Source organism: Bicyclus anynana, chromosome 4 (genome assembly GCF_947172395.1).
Source record: "Bicyclus anynana chromosome 4, ilBicAnyn1.1, whole genome shotgun sequence".
NCBI classification, from domain to species: Eukaryota; Metazoa; Arthropoda; class Insecta; order Lepidoptera; family Nymphalidae; genus Bicyclus; species Bicyclus anynana.
The window spans coordinates 19,216,224-19,225,772 of NC_069086.1; positions in this window are offsets into that span (position 1 = coordinate 19,216,224).

The following is a 9,549-nucleotide window of genomic DNA, read 5'->3' on the forward strand; positions in this document are numbered from 1 at the left end:
TTTTCCAGCAGACTGTCGAGAAGTACATTCCATAAAAGGGGGCCACACGTCGAGCCCTGAATGCAACCTTTAGTAGTGCGTCTAGCTGCTCTTTCTCCAGAATAACTTATTTCGATACTTCGCTCAGAAAGGTAGCTAGATACCAAGCGAATTAGGGCTGGATTCAGGTTTTTGGCGAGTAGTTGGCTCTTTACCGCCGGCCACCACGCGTTATCAAAAGCCCCCTCTATGTCAAGAGAAACTGCTACCGCTATTTTCTTCCTTTTCAATGCCTCCTCTATAGTACGTACCGCCTCATATAACGCGTCTTCCGTCGATTTTTGCGGCATGAATCCGTATTGTTTAGGATTAAGTGCGTTTTGATTCCCTAGGTGCCAGAGGATTCTGTTTGCGAACAATTTCTCCAGGGTTTTTCCTAGGATTGGGAGAAGGCCGATTGGTCTGTATGCCTTTGGAACAGAGTAATCTGGCTTATGGGGCTTAGGCAGAATCTTAATAATTGCCTGTTTCCAGATCCGTGGAAAATATGCCAGTTCCAGACATTTGTTATAAATGCTAATCAAGATCCCAGTATTAGCTTTATAAGCTCTGCTACAGATATCTGATGTGAAACCATCGGCTCCAGGCGCTTTCTTTGGGTTCATCCCTTCCAAGATCGTTTCCAGTTCCTGGTGAGTGAAAGGTAACTGTTCAGCCCCAGGGAGAGAAGTTATTTGCTCTTCGACCTTGAGTCTAACTATCTTCTGATCTGGAGTGTCAGTGTTAGGATCGTCGTCAGGATAAAAGGTGCGAGCAAGTAGTTCTGCAGACTCCTTAGGGCTCAAAGTTGGTCCATCCGTGGTTTCCCTCAGGAGTCTGTCTTCATGCTGTGGTGATGTCTTCCGGATGATCCTGTAGATGCCGTCCCACATAGTCTCTTTGTCCTGGCGTTCACAAAATGACTTCCAGCTGGCAGTCAGGGTATTTAGTAGTAGGGTTTTATAAGATTCGTACGCCTCACGATATTCTTCTACTACAAACTCCCTTCTCCTAGGGTGTGCCTTACGGATGCGACTGCGTTTCTTTAACATTTCCCTCTTCTTCTCTTTGAGTTCGTCTGTCCACCATTCTGATTTGCCTAGTGGCACCTTTGAGGAGATTTTGGGAATGGCCAATTCGCTGGCTTTCGACACACATTGCGTGTATTTTTCAACCATCGCTTCTAGGGATGCAGTGTCGTGGATTCTCGATATGGTGTCCTCTGTTATTCCCTGTGACTCAAAGCAGCCTACTAATTGGATTCCAAATGATGTCCAGTCCGCCTTGGAGGTGTTGTATTTCCGGGTTGAGGTTCTTCTAGCTTCTGCTCTGTGATCTTTTTCGTGTAAGTAGTCAAACCTTATGCACCTATGTTCCGTTAAGGTAGCTATTTCTTTCGCGACATGCCATCCCGAGATTTTGTGGATGATGTTGTTGGATGCTAGTGTGACATCCACAATGCTCGTGCACTCCTGGTTGCGTCTAATAGCCACAAAAGTAGGCTCGGTTCCTTCATTTGCGACAGATAAGTCAAGCTCCCCTAGTAAGTCTATCACGGCAGATCCCCTACTGTCCTCCGCCTCACAGCCCCACCATGGGCTCTTAGCATTGAGGTCTCCCCCTATTATTATGTGGGGAACCTCTAACGCTTGGGCAAACCTCTCCACTGTCTTCAGGTCTTCCTCGATGTCCCTTGTTCCTTCCAAATATACTGAGATCACTCCGACCCAACTATTCCCTAGCCTAACCTTACATGCTACAATATATTCCGTTAATAGGTCCTGGTTTATTATTAATTCCAGGTTACGATCAACGATGAAAAGTGCGGATTTTACTGGCTTTTCTCGGTTACTTGTTTGTTTCTGCACAATTCTCACATTAGCCCTGGTTTGCGCTTCGGCGCCAACGTAGGGTTCCTGTATTAGGATTATGCCTACCTTTCTTTCTAGAGCGGCTTGGAGACACTCTTTTTGGGCAATGTAGCCTCTACCGAGGTTTGCTTGCGCAAACCTGGTTTTGGAGATTGCTTTAGGTCTGGTTAGAGTACTATTGCTCTGAGTAACTCTGGGGTCCTCCCTATCATCCACCTCAGCAATACAACACCGAGCTTCTGGCTATTCTGTCCCATCTCTGCCACTCTGGGCAAGCTGGGCTATACGCTGGGTGGTTATTGGTGGTCTTGTCCGTACAGTTAGTGCACTGCGGTGATTCTGTTTTCTTCGGACATTCTCGCGAATCGTGGGCACCAGCACAATGACCACAGTTCTGTTGACTGTGACATTCTTTTGCAAAGTGCCCGAAACCCATGCATCGGAAACATTGGACAATAGGAGACTGGTCAGAAGCTGGGATCACTTGGTAACCGATTCTCAATCTTTGATCTCTAAGCGACCTGTGAAGGACTGGTGAGACTTCTATCACCACATTACAGATCTCGGCAGTGCGTCCCTTTGTCCTTCTCACCACCCTTACGGATCGTTCTTCATGGTTCTCAATATTCGAGAACAAGCACCTATTTTGATTAAGAATAGCCTCTTCCAACTGTTTATCGGTTGTTTCCCTAATTACTCCGGTTAATCTTAAGAGTGGGTTTTTTGCTCTTAATTGTGAGACCGTGAGTTTTTTAGGGCCCTCCTTAATGGCTTTTTCCATTATGTCCCTTTCCTGTTTGGTATCACAGGCCACCAGAACTTTCTGGTTTTTCCTTTTGCGGATGGAGCCTATGCCTACCCCTAATTCGATGACATTGACACTAGATTTTAGTTTTCTAATAACTTCATCGCTAGTGTCACGGGGGTCGGTAGACTCCACCAGCAGAGGAAATCGTGATCTAGATTCCGGCTTGGGCTGTGATACGATTCCAGCGTATGTCTTTGCTTCACGCGTATTATCTATTCGCTCTGTGTGCCGAAACTCATAAGAAAGGCTTTGGGGCTGCTTTGGAGGAGAGCTCTCTAATATGGCTTGGCTTAGGTTGCCCACCTCCAGTCTGAGAAGTGCAATGTCGCACTGAATTGCATCTAGGGGCTCGTTGAGCACTGTAGGAGGTCTCTCTTTTGAAGTTGTGCCATCCAGTGTCTTAACGTGCTCCTTTAATAATTCCTCCGCCTCTAGTGCAATCCAGCGGACCGCCTCCGTCTCTTTCTGTGTGGCTTTGATAGCCGTGGTTGCCTCTTTATGGGCTTCCTCCAAAGACCCCACGTGCGCCTTCCAGGCAGCGGTATGCTTGGCCTCCATTTGGCTTAGACGTCTCTCGTAGTTGGCTTTCGCCCGTTCCTTGTCCGCTATATGGCGGTTGCGGGAGTCTGCCAGTCTCATAATCATTTCGTGGAGGCCGTGCAGACCGCTGCATACGTCCTCCCTTATCTCACGGCTGATATTTCTGCTCTCTTCCAGCCTCGATTTGGTTTTTTGTAATAGGGCATTAGCCAGGCGAGGCATCTCATGGAGGGCGCCTCCTCCAACGGAAGAGATGTCGGAGACGAAGTATGAGTCCTCGTCTCCGGCTGCTTCCCTTGGCTCTTCAGCCTGTGTGATGCTGCGCTCCAGATTGGCCTCAGAGGCCGCCCTTATTTGAGCCCTAATTCGGAGCAGAGAGGCCTCTGACCTCGGCTTCGGTGGAGCCAGCTTTACGAATGGATCAGGCACTGGCGTAGAGGTTGTCGCCAGATCCCCCTCACTACTCCGCCTGGTGCGGGACGGAGACTCAGGGGTGGACCGTATGGGTGATTCGGTCGTACTCCGGTAATCAGATTTGTGGGAACCACCACCACTCCCATCACTGCCCGTAATAGAGTTGATCCGCTCCGTAGCCCGGTTCACCCTTTCGGAGTCGTGCGGGGAAATGGCCTTAGTCGGTAGGACTTTCTCGGAAGATTTTTTATTTGCTCTGCGGATCATAGTTCTTAATTGTCTAGTTTGTTTTGATGGCGAGCACGGTTTTGCCGACGTCCTGCTACTTACTGTGCTGTTAGAGGATGATGACATCTTTGTGCTTGTAAGAAGGAGTCAAACAATTAAAGTTGTTCTGGAGTTGTCCAATTAATGTCCGAACACCTAACAAGTGAGTTGTCGAAAGCCCCGGCCCTCCCCGACCAAAAGTTTAAAAGTTATGAACTTTTTTAAAATTTTATTAAAATGGCGGAGTTTGTAAAATTTAAATTTGTCGAAATTTGGCTTTAATTGGTGTGTATAAGATTGTCCACAGCCAGCGAATGCCAATAGTGGAAACCGCAAAGCTGTAGCACTTATAGTTCGCGAGATATGAGCTTTTGAAATTTCGTACTTTGGCGAAACAAAATGGCCGACAATGTTTAAAAGCTCAGTAACTTCGGCCCCAGGTGTCGTAGGAGACCGCGAAAAGTTTTGGCTGAATGTACGGGGGGTCCGTCAGCACCTCAGGTAATTTATTTACCTTTACCCTTGCCTGGCGCCAATCGGGTTTTAAGGGTGCGGAAGTGAAAGACAAGGTCCCGCAAATGCTTATATCGAAAACCGCAGCTCGCTACGACCTATACTTTGGAAGATATGCGCAATCAAAGATTTCCAAGATGGCGGAACAAAATGGCCGCCAAAACTTTGAAGCCTTATAACTCCGGCCCCCTTGGTCGCAGGAACTTGCGAAAACTTTTGTTGGGTTGTGCCAAAAATTCTCTTGCCTCCTATAGGGTCTGCGGACCACAAATGTCCCAGGGTCTCCGATTGGCTCCAAACTAGTTTAAACGGTTAGTCGAGGGACTAAAAACACATGCAAAAGAAACCGCAGCTCTCTACGACCAATAGGTCCCGAGATATCTGGAAAAGAAGAATTTCAAGATGGCGAAACAAAATGGCCGCTGTATCTTCAAAACCCGATTTCTCCGGTCCCATGCGTCGTAGAAGCTCGGGAAAAAGTTCTTGGGGTAGTCCTCGTGTGTGCCGTGCCTATAGGACAGCAAGTTCAAGTGTGTAAAAAGTTCTCGATTTTATCCTTTAGGGTGGTAGAATTACCTGTCCCAAGACGTTATCTGAAAACCCGGAGTCTCTACGGTTAGTAGTTTTCGAGTTATAGCCGTTTAAAAATTTCCAAGATGGCTGCCAAAATGGCCGCCAGGACTGATTTTGGGCTAACTCGTAAACTACCAGTCCGATTTTGACAACCAAGGTATCCAGCGATAGGTCTTGATGAGCCCTGATGGAATAATTTATCAAAATAATTTTAGGTCTTACTGTTTTTGTGCAAAACCTAAAAAAAGACTAATTTTGATGTAGCTCAGTGGATATGAGGACTATTGGAAAACTAAAAACGCAGTTATTTCTAATTTTTGAGCCTCTATAACTGCTGATATTAAATTTAGTAGATTTCTTACTGGTTCGTGTACCTCGTGGCCACGTGGTTTCAGACTTTTGAGCGGCGCTCGGAAATTAAGCACGGGAAAAATCTGAAATTTCGCAGTTAGGTAGAACTCCCTGTTGCTTGTCTACTAAAATAAAAAGAAAAATAGGTCACCGATCGTTCTGCTGAGTTACAAGCTCTCAAAATTTTGGTAAATTTTTGGACCGCTATAAAACAAAACTGAACAGACCGATTTTGGTGAACTTTGCGTTTTCTAGTTTTCCCTATGCAGCTCTTTCGAAATAACCACTGGAAAAATTTTTTTCTCCACCAGGGGCTAAAATAGCCGCCACGTGGTTTTTGGTTTTTCTGCTATAACTCCGAGATTCTTAGAAGTAAAAATAAGAATTATAGCTTGTCAGATAGAGTTCTGCAAGGCGCTAAAATTGGTGTCAAAAAAGTTATACCTTACCGATCAAATTAGAGCAGCGCATGCGGAAAACCAATCGGTTTCGCTCCTTTTTTGAGGTTATGATCCGAAAAAACGGATATAACTCAAATTTGGCGATATTCCGGAATTCCTGGCACTAATACACAGATCACAAATCACGAGGCAAACACTTGGACACCTTTTTTAGCAAAATCGGACCACTATATCCACTTTTTTCGATTTTTGAAGTGCGGAGCGACGCGGAAACGGTGTTGTCTCGACGGCGGTCGGCGCGCAACTGGTTAGGTTAGGTTAGGTTAGGTTAGGTTAGGTTAGGTTAGGTTAGGTTAGGTTAGGTTAGGTTAGGTTAGGTTAGGTTAGGTTAGGTTAGGTTAGGTTAGGTTAGGTTAGGTTAGGTTAGGTTAGGTTAGGTTAGGTTAGGTTAGGTTAGGTTAGGTTAGGTTAGGTTAGGTTAGGTTAGGTTTTTTTTTTTTTTTTTTTTTTTTTTTTACTGTGATCCTCCAACACGCGTCGGAGACTTTATTTATTTTATAATCGATTTTATTATACATTTGATTGTTTTATTTACTATTACGAAATGTAAGGTTTTATTATAATTATATTATACATGCTACTATGTAGTTTTATATATTCATACAGTAATATACAATATACATAGCGTTTGCATATATGATATAATTATAATATATATATATATTTTTTTTTTATTCACTATTTTTGCATGTTACAGAATATTTATTATTATTACTTGGTAAGTTAATGCTATACATAATGAAGTCGCTATTACTTTTAACATTATATGTGCTACAATTTTTACCTGTGTAACATATTATATTCTAAGTAATACATATTATACACTAGGTCTTTATTGGCCTATATAATATTAAATTTAATTATAATGTTTGTAGAGATAAAACAACAATTTAACTATTTTAACATTTTAATTTGTAGTTTTATTTCTTGTTATAGCATATTTTACTATCTTAGTGCAGAAGATGATCAAATTATGTTGTGTGTCCCTATTACAAAGTATTTTTGACAGATTATCCACTATTATTTTTTGGTCGGTCATGTGCTCAGCATGGTACCGTTGCCGAAGGAATATTGGACATTCTGTCAAAAGATGGATAGCTGTTTCTTCTTTTTCCTCATCGCACGCACATGCTGGAGTTTCTTTACATTTATACTTGTACAGGTACCCAGCAAATCCTCCGTGGCCTGTTAGGACCTGCACAAGCATAGGGGTAAGTTTTAACTTTTTCAAAGTTTTATGTGCCATCGAGATGTCAGGGAAGAAAATTTTCGTAGTTTTTGCCCGATCACTGTTAATGTACCTTTCATTCCAAATTTTCACGGTTTTCATTCTGATTGACCTTTTTACGAATGATATGGGACATTTATCGTAATCAGGCGCTGTTTTTTTGTTTTTGGCAGCCTGTTTAGCCAACTCATCCGCCCTTTCATTACCCTCCACCCCTGTGTGGGCTCTTATCCAAAATAGCTTAATTGTTTTCCCATTCTCCTCTAAGTGCCTTATTTTATTTTTCATAGAGTATGCTAGTGGATGTGCTGACCGGGCACTACACAGGAGTTCCAGGGATGACCTCGAATCGCTAAGAACGTTAATTTCACTGTCGGCTAATTTGCATGCAGTTTCTAAGGCCTGGTTAAGAGCATACATCTCAGCCTGAAACACTGTGCAAAAATGGGACAGCCGAAATTTTTTTGCCAATGTTTCTCGGCCATTTTTCCAGCATGACAGTGATGCTCCCACCTTTTCTTCTATTCTGCTGCCGTCAGTGAATATCAACGTTCCCTGTATATTATATTTCTGGACTGTTTCCGATTCAAGATCCTCAAGGCAGATGAACTGGATTTCAGGCTCTTTTGCGGGGTGAATTGCTTTCAAGAAGCTCGTCCTCTCCTCAACCTCGTTGCCAAGCAGTTCTTCCTGCGGTTTGCCGCGTTTGGCTTCATAAAGTGCGTGCGCTTCTTTAATTCTCAAGTCCAGTGGCAAGAGTCCCGTCAATGCAAGAGCAGCGTGCAAGGATACTGTTCTATAAGCCTTGCAGATTTTTTGGGCAAAACCTCGTTGCACGCCGCCCAAGTGCTTTTGGACAGTAATCTTGTCCGCCTCTGGCGCCCACACACAGGCCGCGTACATGATGATGGGCTCAATAACCGCCACGTATATCGTCCTAATTATCTCAGGGTTCAGTCCCCAGTTCATTTTTGCAGCCCTTGCTAAAGGTTTGTAAATGTTCGTAACCTTTTGGCAGACAGCTTTAACATGACTATTAAAAGTTAATTTTTCGTCTATTAGTAAGCCTAAAATTTTGATTTCTTTGACCATTTTAATTTCAGTATTACCCATGTGTATGCGTGGAGTGTCGTATTTTAGCTTCTTTGTCACAACCATAGCATTAGTTTTTTGAGGTGCGAATTTCAGCTTATTTTCGACACCCCACTCATACACACGGCCTAGTACTTGCGCGGCCGCTTCTTCTATTTTATGAGTACTGAACCCCGAGAACACCAAGACAATATCGTCCGCGAAAGCTTGGCAATGTACGCCATTTTTTGTGATTTTGTCTAAAAGGGGGTCCAATAACACGTTCCAGAACGTGGGACCACTTATGGACCCTTGGACACAACCCTTTGTGGTCAAGGTAGAGTACTCCTCGCCAGCATATCTCACTCGAACTTTCCGCTCCTTTAAGTAGCTATCCACTAATTTGCGTAGATTTAGAGGGCATTCCTTTTCGGCCAATCTGCACCTGATTGCCGGCCACCATGCACTGTCGAATGCCCCCTCAATATCTAAAGACACCAACACATTGATTTTTTTGGCCTTCACATTTTCCCTTACATGCTGAACCAAATCGTACAGCGCATCCTCTGTGCATCGCTGAGGTACAAAACCGTATTGTCTTGCGTTGAGTTTGGGAAGCAGGTGCCATCTTATACGTCTTATTATCATCTTTTCAAGTATTTTTCCGAAGACCGACAGCAGTCCTATGGGCCTGTAAGACTTTGGTTTCGTATAATCGTCTTTACCTGGCTTCCTTAGGACTACTATCGTGGCTTCCTTCCATAATACTGGAAAGTATGATAAGGATAAGCACCTGTTTGCCAAACTCAAGAATATTTGTTGATCCACATTGATGGCGGCCATGCAAATGTCAGCAGTGAACCCATCAGCACCAGGTGCTTTTTTAGGATTGAATGTCCTTACTGCTTGAGTTAACTCGGTCATCGTGAATACGGGATCGTGGACGGTGCTTGCACTTTCAGCCATGCTCTGCTCAGCTTTTCTCCTTGTTTCTCTATGTGTCGCATTGTCTACTTCCTCAATATCTTGTGGGAAAAATGTTTTGGCCAAAAGTTCGACGGACTCCGCGGGGCTCAGGACCGTTCCTCCTTCAATAAGGGGCTGGTCTTCGTATATTTTCGATGTTTTCCTAATAACTCTATATATACCATCCCAGAGGCTTTCTCGGTCCTGGGTCCCACAAAACTCCTTCCAACTTTCGGTCTGTGCTTTATTTGCTTCTGCTTCATATTCTGTTTTTGCTTCCAGGTACATATTGACTACGTGTTGTCTTCGGGATGGTGCTGCACAGCGGATTCGACGCTTTTTCGTTGTCATCTGCTTCTTCAGATCGTCCAGCTTTGGGGACCACCACGGTAAGTAGGCTTTATTACTTCTTTTTATTTCTGGTATTGCTTCTTTACATGCCTTTTCTACGCACGATGTGTATTTTTC